Genomic DNA, 13650 nt, shown 5'->3' on the forward strand with positions numbered 1-13650 from the left:
CCCCGCCGCGAGGAAGCGGCCGCCGCCGCCCCCGCCGATTGGCTGCGCGCCCCGTGACGGACAGCGCGCCGCCGGCCGCGCGGCCCCCCTTCCGGCCGTTCCGATTGGCTGCTTTTTAATTTAGGCGAAGTGGCGTCGGAGATGGAAGTTGCCCCCCCCTTGCCTCTATCCCTCCTCCCTCTCCCCTTCCTCCTTCCTCCTCCCTCCATCCCTCCCTACCTCCGCCTCTTAACTCTTCCTGCCCGGCGGACACACGCACCTCGGAGCTCTCCCGCCGTCGCCGCTCGGGCAGGGGCGAGCGCGGCCGGTAATAATTAATACCAACAGTAATAACTGCAATAACAACGACGCCAGCGCCGGGCTGGATTCGGAAAGGCGTTTGTGCGAAGGTGTCGCCACCGGGCACACGCACCCGCTTCGTTCCCGCCGGCAGTGCCCGTACCGGCATTCGGAGCTGCGCCCCCCCCGCGCTCAGCCCCGGAGGCGCCCGCCCCCCGCCCGCCCCCTCCTCCCTTTGTCCGCCCCCGCACCCCGGGGTGCGCCCCGGACCCCGGCAGCCCGTCCGCAGCCGTCACGCCGGGGGGCTGGCCCGGCAGCGGCGGAGAAGGGCCGCCCCGTCGGCGGGGGAGGTGGCGAGGGGAGCCGGCGTCCGGGCTTGCCCTGCGCGCTGCGGTCTACTCGCAGGGAGCCAGCCCCGCGGCATGAAACGCTGTATTATTTCTCGTCCAGCGGAAAGAGTTAAGGGGGGCGGGGGAAGGCGGGGGGCGCGGGGGAGAGATGCGACCGAGCGGAAACACTGCGCGCAGGCAACCTCAGTGAACCACGGAGAAAGAGAAAGTGGCAACAAAAACAAGGGCAAATTGAACGCTCCTCGGGGACTGCCGGTGCAATAACACCGCTCGGACACGCAGGGGACACGGCGCTGCCAGTGACCGCCTGGCCGCGCAGCGCCGTCCCACGCGCGCTCCCGGAGTGGCGGGGGCCGCCGAGGGAAACGCGCGGTGCGGGCACGGGAACGGGCAGCGTTGTCCCCCGCCTGGCCCTGCCCGCCCCGCAACCTCCTCCGCACGCCGAATAACCCGGCCCCGGGAGGCGGTGAGCCGCGCACCGCCGGCAGCGCCCTCCGCGCCGTCCCGCTCCCGCCGCGCTCGGCAGCCGGGGCTCGGGGTCCCTCCAGCCCCCGGCTGGCACGGCACGAAACGCCATGGCAGGTCGGGTTAGAAAAACCATTCAAGTGAAGCGTACGGATCTTAAGGGCGGTGATAACTAAACACCAAACATAATCATTATAAATATATATATATATATATATGTGTACATATATATATGTGTATATATATATATATATGCATATATATAGGTATATATATATTTGTTCCCATGCGTCCTCCAAAGGTTTCTTTTTTTATATATATAAAAGATCCAACACAGATTTCATTGAATAAATCTGAGATCTCCAGGTGCAGACGTTTGAATAGTCAGTGCCAGAACCCCATGTTTTCCTTTCCAGCCGATTTTGCTTGGATCAGGCTCAAAAACCGAGTGAGTCTCGTGGTTTTGTTTACACTGAATGGGGAGGATAGGAACGGTGCCATGGGGCCGTCTTTCATTAATATACAGTGAGGATTTTGTCTAAATTACTGCTATGAATTTCACAGTACACGCTTTCAAAAGCCGTCTCAGGTGGCCTGATGAAACGTGATAGCGCCTCTGCAAACAGATCTACTTTCTTAATAAAAAAGGAAGGTGTGTGGGGGGGGTGGAGAAATCCCCCAAAAATAAAGAAAAAAAACCCAAACCACCGTACACCCTCATAACAGCGACAACAAAAAATAAAGCTCAAGCTGGAGTATGGTCTTTTATTTTAAAAAAATATCCCAACAAAAAACAAACAACCAACTTCGTTCCCCAACTCTTCCCACCCCCTCCCTTGCAGAGTGAGATTGTTTTGTCTGGAAAAAAATCCAAAGTATAACAAGGGGAGAACAGTTAGTGCTGATTTTCATTTGCATAAATTTTCATATATTTTGGTGAAAATAATAGACTAGTGGAGAGCGGGGCTTAGTGGAGTCAGTGCAAAGGAAAATCTTAACATGGATCGTTTCGCTGGAGTTGAGAACATGCTTTTTTCCCCCTGTCACCTTATTAAAATCAAAAATTAAAAAAAATTTCTCTAAATCCTGGGAGTTTGATCGGTAAGTGTTTTACATTTTTTTATCTACTTTTGTTTTCTTTAAAGTCTTCTGGATATGTATTTTCAAAAGCTTCGGACAAGACAGGGAAACCCATGGCAACTGCCTTGAAGGAAACAGGCTGGGAAAAAAAGGGAAAGAGAAAGGGAAAAAAAATCCCACCAGCAACAAAAAGCACCTTAGTGAAATATTACATAAAAAGCATGGATTCATTCCAAAGCTCAAGGCAGCAAAGCGCTGGAGTCTTTCTGGTTACTACTTCACTTTTCTGGGCACTGTTAATTATTGTAACACCGCCGGGCCGGGCCGGGCCGAGCCGGGCGCGGGTGACCCGAGCACCTGCCGGAGAAGGGACGGGCGCGGGGGAGGCGCGGGAAGGTGCGGAGCGGCGGTGCACGCACAGGGTTAATGTTGTAACTAGGGAACAGACGGTTAAGCACAACATCTAGAGCTCTGTAGTGAAAGTCCATCAGAAAGAGTATAATCAATCAAAACTAACCAGGACATCCCTTCATTTTATTCTCCAAGGAGATTGGGGCTGGAGGATTACAGACCAGATTTCACTTTGTTTCTCTCTCTTGACAATCTTGCCTGTCTCTCCGCTTTCCCCGAATCCCATCCAATTGCGAGGTGTAGTCTAATGATCTGAAACTCTTCTGCAGCGTTTGGGTCAGTGTGATAAATAATGTGATAAATAATGTAGGATTAAATTAACAGGCCAGATACAGCTCCTGAAAACTTTACCGAACCTTAAATATACCATTATGTGACTTTAATTTATTTTAATTTTACCCTGTTTTTTTGCATTTTTTTTCTTTGCCCCCTCTGTTGCTGCTCTTTTGGATACACAATAGCTGGTGATCATTGTAATTTCCTAGAATTAGTTACTTCTTTGGAAACGGTCGATAGCCAAATCAATAAAATGGCTTGTAAAACTACGGAGGTATAGGTTTCAATTTGGGGGGGAGAAGAATCGCTCATTTTCCACTTCTTGTTGACGTGCCCAGCGTCTCTTTTGACTGGGGTTAACTCTGTGTGCTCCATCGGAACAGATGCCGTATAGAGCTGCTCCCTCAAGATCATTTGTTTCCTTGATGGGGGAACATTTCTGAGCAGAACATATTGGTTGCCATAGAGAAAGAAATAAAAGGAAGAACACTAGTCACATTAAGCTATATGTTTGTGCACTGGGCTTTAGATAAAAGGACCCCAGTTCAAGCCAGAGCGAACGGGGCCAAAGCAGAGCTCCTTAGCTTCACTAAAACTAGCTTTATTTTGTTTTGGACTTTTACGGTTGAAACATGTAAGCTAATTTTATTGGCTGTCGTTAATTTTATACGATACGGCTTGCCGAGCAAAATCAACTTTGGGCGCGCTCCGCCTGGCGCCGGCCGGCCGCCAGGGGGCGCCCCGCGACGCCCCCTCCCCGCGCGCGGCGGGGGATCGCCGCCGCCGCAGCCGGCACTGCCCGCACACCGGCGCTCCCCGCCGCCGGGACAGCGCCCCGCAACTCCCGGGGCCCGCGGGCGGGGGGACGGCAGCGGGGGCTGCCGGTTCAGGGGCCGCCCGAAAGTGTCCCAGGCGGTGCGGTGCCTCCAAGGGACCCGAGGCCTGCAAGGGAGTGAGAGCGGTAATTAAACACAGGCACGGGCACCGCAGCTCGGGGCAACCGGGGTGCCACGCGGGGGTTTTTGTGGTTTTCTTTCTGTCCAAATAAGGCGCTTAAGCCTCTGGAGATACAATAAAACGACTCAAAAAAGGCTTTTTTTTTTTTTTTTTTTTTTTTTTTACATTATTTAATATTTAATCGCTGTATTAAACCTGGAAAAGTGGCTAGTTTTCTTTTGCTTTCTTTCCTTTTTTTTTTTTTTTTTCCTTTCATTTTTCCCTCCTTCCTCCCCCCCAAGCTGGCCACTCCTCCCCCCGATCCCTTCAGCCTTATCCGTGCGCGGGAGCCAGCGGCAGAGGCAGCGCCGCGCTCCCCCCGCCTCCCGCCCTGCCCGCACCGGCCGCGCTCCCGGCACAAGTTTTCGCCGTCCGGGACCCTGGCAGATTAACCTCAACTAAGCACAGCATCGACAGCGAGCGCAGCTGAGCCCCACGCAGCCCGGCTCTCTGTCCCTTCCCGAGCGCGCCTGCTCTCAGCCTCTCAGCCCCTTACTCCTTTTCTCTGCTTCCCCCGCTAAGTGATTGCAACAGGGGACAGAACCTAGAAATTTAGTTGGTGGCTTTTAATTTTCGGGGTTTTTTTAGTGGGGGGGTTGTTTTGTTTTTTGGGTTTTTTTTTGGGGTTTTTTTTGGGGTTTTTTTGGGTGGAATTCCTGGGCAAACACGGCTGCTTCTCACCCCCGCGCCCTCGTCCGCTGGCAGGACACAGGGCACGGGCGGACCCGCGTGGCTGCAGCACCCTGAGCATCCTGCAACGCACCTGCGTCCTCCCGGGACGGGTGGGGAGCGGTGCCCACGGGGCGGGAGCTTGGAGCCACTTTGTTCCCCCGTGCTGGAGCCCCAGCAGTTTCCGTGCTACAAGGAAAGTTTTATTTCTTGCCTCCATAAAGGAAAGACCAATTGGAACCCTGGAAATCACACAGCCCATAAATATGATAGAACCTGGCAAGATGAATACCCCGCCTAAAAGCCTAACACATGCATAAAAAAGAGAAAAGTAATCAAAGACAGAAAACGACCTACAAGAAATTACACTTTTCATTTAAAGTGTTCGTGGGTCTTCATTTGGAAAACGGAGTCAAGTCCCCGTGTGTACTGACCGTGAGGTAAAATGGTTGAGATATTTACATGAACAAAACTTTCCACCTACCGCGTTTGGCGCAATGAGCGCTAGGAATATTCCAGACTAGTAAAACACATTTCCAGAGCGCAGTTCTCCTCAGAAACGTGGTCGCTTGCCTGAGATTTGCAGTTTGGTGAACATTTTCCTTGCCTGTGAAGCGGGCGGGTTTTGGAGTTGAAAGACCCCAGCAAAGTTCACCATCCCGGGGTCGGGATTGAGCGGACTTCTCCCAGCTTTCCTCTGCCCCCCCTTCCCCCAATCCTCCAAGCATAACCTGCGTTATATTTTAAATAAAACAGGATTTAGAAGCGCAGCTCCTCTGCTCTGTGCCTGCGCCAGTTAGCAGCAGCAGGCGACTAGGTACGGAAAGCGAAGCGAAAACTAACGCTAAAACGAGCAACAAGTTAATTCAGCAAAAGTAAACTTTTCTGGCTGCCTTTGGAAGAGTCCGGTCCGGCTAGGATTGTCGGCTCCATGCCTGCCCAATTGTGGCACCCCAATTGTAAGAGTGATACAGAGTATATTTTTTCCCTCCTCCTTTTTAAAATAAATGCCTATTTAGTCCTAATGGACGCCTTTGGAAAATGGATGTCGAAGAGATACTGTCGTGGAAATAGTGAAAAGAAAGTGTTTACCGTATTTAGTATTCATTTACTTATAGTGGGAAATGATTAGGTATGTACTAATATAACCGTGGAGACCAACTGCCTAATTAGCATTTACAAATTAAAATGTTAAACATAAAGACATATTCCGTATACAGTCTGCTATATGTAAAACACATTCGTGCATAATACAGCAGTCAGCTGCAAACGTGAAGTTGACTGGCTTCCAGATATGTAGCGTTCTTGGCTAATGCGATCTGCTCTGGGTTTTTCAAGCTTACCCATAGTGTAGTTCATAGTTCTTATGACCACGTTGATAGCTGCACTAGGGATATTACACTAACCAATCTGGAGAAAATAGGAAAATACACAGATTACTTTTAAAGGCTGACGATAATAACGATAAACACAATAGGCAGGCGGATCATTTATCCATACCTTTTATTCTGAAGGCTTCACTCGGAACCTTATTTATTGTTTTGAGCATAACAAAGCATTTCGGGTTCTGTAATAAATTAGAACAATAATACAGAACTGCACATGCAAAGCAAGATGCCTTTATTTCCCGGCTGCATAATTTTGATATTACCCAACGTGTCTTGCTCAGGGTTCACCTCACACGGACTGTAATGAGAGTTGCCAAATGAATGGAACAATCTATCTGTTGACTTGAGCCCAACGTAGACACATTACATATGATGGAAACCTAATGCTCCCACCGATGTTAAAATCAGAGGGATACATACTTTCAATCCAGACCCTTGAACATGTAGATTTTTATTAATAAGAATAATTGTGCATGTAGCGACATTAAAAGGGGATTTACAAGTTGGAGTCTTTTAAAAGAGACTGTGAAAACCTTAGCCCTGCTTTTATTAGACATGATATCATTCCGATTTGCGTGCTTGCCATCTCAATGGCGTTTCACATGTGATAAAAAAAATCCATATGCATTACATAGATTTTCTTTTACACGCATAAGGACTGGAAGTCTTTTAGTGAATATGAGGGTGAATAATTGTGATACACCAGAAAACAGTTCGTGCAGTTTGGCAGCTCTGGTTATTATTATTAGATTTTTTGACATTTGAACTTGTCTATTGTCTGAGGAGCTCAGTGCAGATTGCAGTAGGTCAACCTTAAGGCTGCTCTTTTTGGCATTGCACACAAACATGCACACGCTGTCTGTTCTCCTTGTGTGAATACAGCAGCTAGAGTTTTATGGTGCTTTTTTTTTTTTTTTTTTTTTAATGCACATCTATTTATATTTATCTAATCCGCTTGGGGTTTTCACGGTCGTGTGATTAGTTTGTACGTGCCTTCATTTTACACCCATTCCTCCAATCTATACATTTGCCTGATGTTGGATACTTTTAAGTACTCAGTCGCTTTCACAGCAGTATAATTCCAGCATCACGACGTTTGATAAAAGGGACTTCAGTAGCCCTGGGATTAAATGACATATTTCCCCGCAGCTTCGCTCAACTCCATCATGACTCCTACAGTCAAAAGTTAAAGTTATTCATCATCTCCTTGCATTTATTCCCTCCTCCCCTCTCTAAATTCAGCCCCACCACCCGACTTCTGAAACAATTTCTTGCCGCCTGCCAGGAGTTAGGGGGGTAGCAGTGTGGGGGGCGGAGGCTGGAACCGAAAGCCCGCCGCCACCCCGCGTCCCCGGGGGGCGACCCCCGCCCCGCCGGCCTTTCCGCGGGCGCGGAACGGGCCGCGGCCACGCCGAGGTCCCGGCAAACGCCCTGCCGGGCGGGGCGGCAGGAGCCACTTCTGAGAAGGAAAACGCGAAATAGGGATGGATCCCCCTTGGGGTGGGAGGGGGAAGAGGAGCAGAAAAACTGGATCAAACCCGATAGGAAAGTCAGTTTGCACTGGGAAAATCTAGAGATTGCGTCTAAATAACTTTTCCCTGGAGTGATTTGTGCGTCTTGCTTTCTTCTGTAGTTTGTTGGGTGTTTTAAATTGAGGCTCTTTCCTCATCTGCCGGGGTGAAGACACTCGGTCCGAGCAACAACCCATCTCTTCTTGTAGCAGTCTGTCATTTAAATATGTATCTATATAGGTATGCATACATCCAGGCGCATACGTCTGGATTTGATCCCCCCTTCACTTCCCTCTTCCCTCTTTAACAAGAGCCTGATAACGCGTTTAAGGCTTGTTATTTGAACTCTCTGATCAGCATGCAGAAATGTAATTGCAACGTTTTTCATCAGGAAAGAAAAGAAAGGGAAAAGGGGGAGGAAATCCCCCCGCTCCCCTTCACACCCTTACACACACAGACACCCAGTGCTCTGTAATCGCTGAGTCACCGTATTGGGGGTCAGTGGGTAAACACGAAGGAGAGAGCAGCAGCTTATTGAAAACCCCGGCGCAAACCGCATCCCTCCTTATCTCCAGACTGTAGATCCCTCCCCTCCTTCTTCTCCTGGATTTATTACTCCGGACTTGGAAAAGAGTGGCCCGAGTGCTGCCAGAGCCTTTTTTGTGACACTGTATGTCCTCCTCAGGCACAGTGGGACCCGCTTTGTTCCGGCGAGGTGGAAGGAAGAAATTCAACATTAAACTGCTATTTGGGCTGCCGGGAATGGGCGTTGTTTTGTGGGCGTGAGGGGAGAAGGAGGAAAAGGGGGAACAACGGGCAGTTCACCTAGGGATATAAAGAAAGCTTTCCCTTTCTCTGGGGCTGGGCTCTGATCTGGGCATATTTACTTCTGTTTAAACGCTATTGTTCCTGCCAGCCTTTGACACAAACAGAAGGGGGGGGGGGGGGGGGGGGGGGGAGAGATGGGGAGGGGAAGGTGGTGGTGGTGTCTGGAACAAAGCTGCTCAAACCCCAGCAACCCCCAAAGGCAGAAGAATACTTCTCTTTTTTCCCCTTTAAAAATGTATGTGACAAGTCTTTCTGTTTGGCGTTGTTTTCTGGGTCCCCCCACTCTCCCTGTGAGCTGAGCAGAGTGCCTGGCTGTGATTCACTTACCAAGGCCCGTTTAGAGAGGTACATGTCCCCCTGGTAGGTGCCAGGGAGCCTCGGAGGGACAGCTTCTCCAGCCCCTGGGTCTGAAGGAGAAGACTTGAAATCGGTTTGTGGCAAGCCCTGCAGCGGGAAACAAAGAGGCAGAAATGTTGGGAGCCCAAGGAGGGCCTGAAACACAGAGAAGCATTGAGCTTCCCAGAGATGCTTCAGCTTCTCAGCGGGGGACAGAGCAGAATCCTTTTTGGGCCGTCTCTATGCATTTGAGGGCTGGACTGTACAGCCCACATTGAATCAGAGTCATTGTGTGTAAATGAATAAGTGCACATTGTTTTGAGATGCTGCTATTGTATTTGGGGTTGGGGGGAGGAGAAGGTTATATTTTGTGTCTGTGTGTGTGTGTGGGTCTATGTGCTTACGAAAGGTGAGTGCAGATTGCAATAGTTGCTGCTCTATTTTTGTTTGTCAAACAGGGCCCTTCTCTTGGGAGAGGGGCATGTGGCGGATCCCAGCCCAGGATTACATTAATCAAAGCATTATTTCCCCAGGGATGTGCAGCACAAATGATAGTAAATCCTAATAAAATTGGATCGCTGAGAAATTGAACGCTTAAAGTAATCTGCTCTGTCTGATAAAAACTTCAAATTTATAAGATATTATGCATCCCCACCCCCAAACACCTTAGGTATCATGACTATGTGTGTATTATACAACTATCTGTAGGAGAGAAATCACTGTTCAGTTAAACAGGCCCATCACTATTGAATATATACATAGATATAAATGTGTTTGTATGAGCATGCACACATATATTGCCCACACACATGCGCAGAGTCATAAAAGAAGCTAAAATATTTATGCACATAACAATAATGACTATGGTCAATATTGCCAAGACTTTACATGCAACACCTTCGCTGTGGCAGGTGCTATAGAAGGCTTGGACAGGGCTGCACATGGTTGTGTACCAGTGCTATAATCTTGCCTGGGGACTTAACTCTCTCTTGCTTTTTACTGACACTCATTATGGACCTCCATGATGGCACCTGTGATCTCAAGCCACTGAGCAGCTTTGCTTTTTAAACATGGGACAACAGGGGTGGTATGAAAATAATTAAAAAAAAAATTAAAAATATGTGAACATGAGTATTTGAAGCTGAATTTAGAAAGCTTTTGAGGGGATGAGCTTCAGAAGGAAACTGTTGGAGTGGATGGGAAGAATTGAGAGACGGAAAGGTATTCCCAGGCCAGGTATTAAGTCTCAGACATGCAGCATACTGTGCCCATAGTCTTTCAGTACAGGGCCAGGCCACCACCTTGCTGACATGGGCCAGCAAAGATCAGCTGGCCATTCGCTAGCTTCAACCCTCAGTCTCTGCTACTTCCTCTCTGCAGAAAGAAAGTTTATTTATAATTACTGCCATAGGACATGACAATAGGCTCAAAGAGATCCACTGTCCAGCAGAAAAAGAAAAAATTGCTTTCTCTCTCCCCCGCCCCCCCTCCCCACCAAAGATCGCTGTGCTTCCATATGTGTAAGGGGCAGAAGGCATTTCCACTCACCCAGCTGAAACTCTTTGAAAGGCTGTGAGCCTCCCCCGGCGTTATAAATGCCGATCATTCCTCCTACCCTCGCCGTCCCAGGACCCTGTTACCCCCGCGGGAGCTGGCCCTGCCTCGGGCCCCGTTCGTGACCCGTCCTGCCTACTGCTTTGTGGCCGACGAGCTCCGTACTCCTCTCCCTGCCCCTGTCCTTTCTGGCATCGCTAGGCAGACCGAAGGCGGCTTATCCCTTTTCCCAGCGTGGGGTTTTCCTTCCCCGTCCCGGCCCCGGGGGCTTGCGGAGAAGGGCGGGCGGCGGTGGTCCCGACCCCACAGCGCCCCGCACCCTGCCCTGGCCTGCTGGTATCTGTCCTCCCCGCCTGCAGACAGGGGAGCTGAGCCCTCTCCCAGCCCCGAAATGACGCAGCCCCTGTTCCAGCATCGTCTCCCGTTTGGGCTGGCTCCATTTCAGAAGCCGTCTCCCTCCACCCCCTTCTTCCCAGCCTTCCTCCTTCCTCCTCCTCCTCGCCACACCGTCACTCTCAAACACCCCCCCCCCCTCCCCACGCCTCGCGCCCGCTTCCCCCCGCCGCCCCAAACTCCTTCCTCAGGACCGTGGGATGCGGGTGAGCTCTGGTGAGAGTTGCCGGTCTCCATTTCTAAGCGGGGAGCCGCCGGGAGCGGTGAGGCAGCCGTGACGGGGGGGGAGCGGTCGGGGGGTTAGGGAGGCGGAAGGAGGGGGGTCCGCACCCCCTCTCTCCCCATCTGGAGCAGCCGCTGGTCCCGGGAAGGTGCAGCCCCCGGCCCCGCGCCCCTCGGTGGGCAGCGCTGCCCCGCGCCGGCGCTCCCCTCGCCCTGCCCCACGCGTGTGCGGACGGTGCGGGGACGCACTCACCTCGCCACCGACAGCGCCTTTTCTCACACCCTCCACCCCCCCCAAAAAAAACCCCAAAAAACCCAACAAAGACCAACTATTTGCATAGCGTTCGGCACCTCACTCAGTATTTATCCCCACTTTTTTTATCACCCGTCTACCTCCGCCCAGACCGACCCTTCTGCCCCACCCCACTCCCCCGCATCCCGGGTGTAACCGGATGGCAAAAATCAAAGCTGGCTCCAATTTACCCCAGTTGTCTTCCTTTGAACACTCATAAGGTAGGTATGGTGGGATGCTGCGCTCCCACTCCCCATGTGCTCAGTGAGGTGCCTTCCTCTCCACCCTCTTCCCCCCCCGCCCCGCTCTCTGTTCCTTAATTGGCTGTATCTTGATGTGCACTTGTTTTGTTTAGCCTATTTTACCATTGCGGACGAGATAGGCAGGAAAAGGAGTGTTTGACTTGGTATGTCTCTGATTTTTTTTTTCCCCTCTCTCCCTGCCTTCCGAAGTTAATTTGCATTCGAGGTCTAATCCATGTTTCAAAACCCTGCCATTTGAGGACTGTATAGGAACAGGGCATTCGTTTCTATTTTTGAGGAGGAGCCTCTCCTGCATTTGCTCCTTTTTGTATAATTTCATTGTGTTCACAAGTGACAGGGATCTGCATCAGTTATTTTGCAATTCATTTCTTAAAAGAGTTGATAAAATTTTCTTATTTTTAGAATTGCAGAGGGAGCAAATACTAGGCATTGGAAAAGGAGCATACATTATTAACAATGTTGCAAACTTAGTCACAGACTATATATTCATATATATGTATTAATCTGGGTTCCTTGGAGTTGAATTTCTGCCTCCTGAACATTTGATTTTGATGAGAGAAATCAGCCAGAGAAAGTCAATTATACAAATACTAAAGTGTATTTTTAGTACCTCACATCTATTTACAGGTGATTTTACTGCTGTTTGCTACTCTTGCTCCAGCACTTAGTAATTATTTGACTCCAGCAAGGCATTTCATAGGATTAGATGCTGCTTTACTCATTAAAGAGTTTTCAGTTTATCCAGGTGTAACTTTCATCTGCATCTCTGGAAATAGCTATGAGGCCACGTGGACTTTATGTAAAAAGTATAAAATATAAATGAACATATAAAAAGATTAGATTGTATCCATGGTTCTTTGGATGTGATGGAGAATCCCTCTGTGTTGAGGCTTTTATGGGTCCTTTAATAACTTTCACATATTTTATTTGTATCTATAAATGAATTTTCTTTTTGTGTGTAGTGATTACATGGATGGCATATGTTACATAATATTCATATGAAGCCTTTCGAGTATTTCTGTATGCACACAAATTTATTTTTCACAAATATATGTCTGTGCATACTATGCGTTTATACATGAGTGTGATAAAAAACATGCTGGAAGAGAAAAACTGCCCAAAATAAAAAATATGCATGAAGGAAAAGCCATTAAGATAGTTCACTGGGATTTGGTATCTGGTACATTGCAAAAGTTACTTTAGTTTCAGACTTTACTGTAAACACCTACATATAGCCCCATCTCAGCATAAAAATCCCTGTGTGTATTTTGCCCTTCTAGAACTAAATGGGACTATGAATTATGCCTAAAAAGATGCCACTGATATAAAAATCTTATAAAATAGTAATACAATATGGAATTTTGTATAGTGCCAACAACTTTAGCACAATTCTTGGCATAAGCAATTTAGTGCAATTTTATTTGTCTGAACCAGAATGATATTACAAAGTGAATTAATAGAACATTAGTATTGAAAAAAAGAAACAGTTCTTCCTTTGAAATATGAAGTGCCACTAACTTGAGATGAAACCTGAAAGTCAGTGAATAATATATGGGAAATATTAATATTTTAAATGTATCATATTTAAAATTGCTGTGAACTTAAACAAGATTTCATATCAAGAAAAACCAAGTAATTCATTTTAGGTTCTAATCTTATATGCAATGTTTTACAAATGAGGCAACTCACTAAAGGAGGGAAACCAGGTATGTAAGCATATCTTGTTATTTTGCACATGAAATATGGTCATTATGGAATATGAATTTAATTTTGGAAATTATAAAAAAGAATGCTTATTTTATTTTTTCTACTACGATTCAAGAAAAACAGTTTTAAGTAGATGATTAATTAGATGAAATGGACTAATATGGCCCATAATACCTGTATGGGCTTTTATACCTTGTGAAACCCCACCACAATGGGACCTTTATAAAAAGTATGAAGTCAAGTAATACAATCATATTTTATATTTAGAACGGGAGTTGATGTGATCCAGTTTAATGTTGTGAAAAAGTGAGCCCTCTGGCACTTAGCATGAAATTATTTTAAAATTACTCCTTCAAGTAAAGTTAGTAGAAAGACTGTACCATGGTTGAAGCCCAGCACTAAAGCTCAGGGGCAAACTGGATGCTGCTGCTTGCCTTGCCATCCGTTTAAGTGCAGACAAGGTGCTGCCCTTGGTCATCTCCTTAGTTCAAGGTCTATTGGCTCCACTATTTCACTGTCCTTCTCCAACGAGTGGGTACAGCTCAGCATGTGGAAGCCAAACCTGTGCTGCTCAAGATGGGCCAAATCTTGCTCGTCCCATTCATTGAAGTCATGTGGAGCTTTGTTTGA

General features: G+C 48.2%; 1 long non-coding RNA gene across 19 annotated transcripts in view; it reads left to right on the plus strand.

The window, feature by feature from the left end:
• Positions 1-1755: 1755 nt before the first annotated feature.
• The window catches only part of LOC120504584, a 65263-nt gene continuing 53368 nt past the window's right edge, over positions 1756-13650 (plus strand). For 9 of the 19 annotated variants that reach the window (XR_005628068.1, XR_005628069.1, XR_005628076.1 and 6 more), the window contains exons 1-2: positions 10681-10799; positions 11162-11271. This is a non-coding gene — a long non-coding RNA (uncharacterized LOC120504584). Of the gene's footprint in view, positions 2196-10675; positions 10800-11161; positions 11272-13650 lie in introns of those variants that run through there. The other 10 variants (XR_005628060.1, XR_005628070.1, XR_005628059.1 and 7 more) reach the window with 10 other exon arrangements.

This window comes from Passer montanus, unplaced genomic scaffold, assembly GCF_014805655.1.
Source record: "Passer montanus isolate IOZ18808 unplaced genomic scaffold, ASM1480565v1 scaffold3, whole genome shotgun sequence".
Lineage (NCBI taxonomy): Eukaryota > Metazoa > Chordata > Aves > Passeriformes > Passeridae > Passer > Passer montanus.